Source organism: Arachis ipaensis, chromosome B10 (genome assembly GCF_000816755.2).
Source record: "Arachis ipaensis cultivar K30076 chromosome B10, Araip1.1, whole genome shotgun sequence".
In the NCBI taxonomy this organism is placed as follows: Eukaryota; Viridiplantae; Streptophyta; class Magnoliopsida; order Fabales; family Fabaceae; genus Arachis; species Arachis ipaensis.
In genome coordinates, this window is record NC_029794.2 from 13,320,872 (window position 1) to 13,321,190 (window position 319).

The following is a 319-nucleotide window of genomic DNA, read 5'->3' on the forward strand; positions in this document are numbered from 1 at the left end:
AATACTAAAAATGAAAAATATACATATAAAATATAAAAAAGAAAATACATTATCCTCCTCTTAACAAAAGCCTAATTTACTAATCATCTCTCCAGTCCACCAACCACAGGCTGAGGTAGGTGCTTCAAATTGTAGGGCTCCAGTTGGCCACTCCCTCACTTTCGTGTTTGGGAGCTGTGAAATTGATTGACTCAGTGAGTTGGTGACTCGTGTCTGGCGCTCCAACAACCACACGGCCATACCTCTCTCTGCCGTCAACCCTAGATTTATAGGTTAATTAAAGACTTAAACCTGTCTTGCAATTCTTTTGAGATCTATA